The following is a 1431-nucleotide window of genomic DNA, read 5'->3' as shown; positions in this document are numbered from 1 at the left end:
ATCTATCTATCTATCTATCTATCTATCTATCTATCTATCTATCTATCCATCTATCCCTCTCTATCCAAAAATCTCTATCTATCTATTTATCTATCTATCTATCTATCTATCTATCTATCTATCTATCTATCTATCTATCTCTCTATCCCTCTCTTTCTTTCTCTCTCTCTCCCTCTCTCTCACTCTCTCTCTCTATCTATCCATCTATCTATCTCTCTCTATCCAAAAGTTTCTATCTATCTATCTATCTTTCTCTTTCTTTCTCTCTCTCTCTCTCTCTCTCTCTCTCTCTCTCTCTCTCTCTCTCTCTCTCTCTCTCTCTCTCTCTCTCTCATACGCCCACACAATGTGTTGGAATACATTCCTATAACCTTTCACTTGTTTTTTTATTTTTATTTTAGCACCAGCAAACTGTAATAAAGAAACAGTAATAGAACCTTGGATAAGATTTTGTTTCATTGGAGTATTTAACTTTTTTCTTCTAGATCTAGATCTAGCGGCACGATTTCCAGACCTAGAAATAGAACTAAATTAAAAAGACAACTAAAGTCTTCTCCTTTATCTTCTTTTTTTTATCCTGTTCGTGACTCAAACGATCGTAAAACTTCCTTCTTTTTTTTTTACATTTTGCTCCTTCAAACTTATAGCGCAAAGCATGACAGAGGTCTCCCATTCTTGGAGGTCGAATGAAAGTTAAAAAATGTTCTAGATCTATAAATAATCTGTTTCGACATTCAGATACAGCTGGGCTGTATGTTCAAATGGGCCATATTCCTGCTGTTTCTAAAGATAGATGATCACCCGGCTCTTTTATGATCTGTGGGAGGTACACACGGATTTTCAAGGTTGTTTTCATTGTTTTATTCTGTTTTGTTTTGTCGGGGGTTGTTGAGTTTTCGTTGTTGTTGTTTTGTTGTTGAGTTTTGGGGGGGTTTTTTCATTTGTTGCTTTTTTAATATTCATTTTTATCTCAGACCCAGGATTTATTTGAGAACTGATAATTTTGAAACAAGAAGAGAATTTCGACAAAGTGGCGCTATTTCATTGATTCTTTCTTGTTGTTGTTGCTGTTGTTGCTGTTGTAGTAGCTGTTGTTAATGTTGTGGTTGTGGTTGTAGTTGTAGTTGTAGTAGTTCTTCTTCTTCTTCTTCTTCTTCTTCTTCTTCGTCTTCTTCTTCTACTTCTACTTCTACTTCTTCTTCTTCTTCTTCTTCTTCTTCTTCTTCTTCTTCTTCTTCGTCTTCTTCGTCTTCTTCTTCTACTTCTACTTCTTCTTCTTCTTCTACTTCTTCTTCTTCTTCTTCTTCTTCTTCTTCTTCTTCTTCTTCTTCGTCTTCTTCGTCTTCTTCTTCTACTTCTACTTCTTCTTCTTCTTCTACTTCTTCTTCTTCTTCTTCTTCTTCTTCTTCTTCTTCTTCTTCTTCTTCTTCT

Source organism: Aplysia californica, unplaced genomic scaffold (assembly GCF_000002075.1).
Source record: "Aplysia californica isolate F4 #8 unplaced genomic scaffold, AplCal3.0 scaffold01652, whole genome shotgun sequence".
Classification (NCBI taxonomy): domain Eukaryota; kingdom Metazoa; phylum Mollusca; class Gastropoda; order Aplysiida; family Aplysiidae; genus Aplysia; species Aplysia californica.
The sequence above is the reverse complement of the archived record's forward strand: the minus strand, read 5'-3'. Positions refer to the sequence as shown.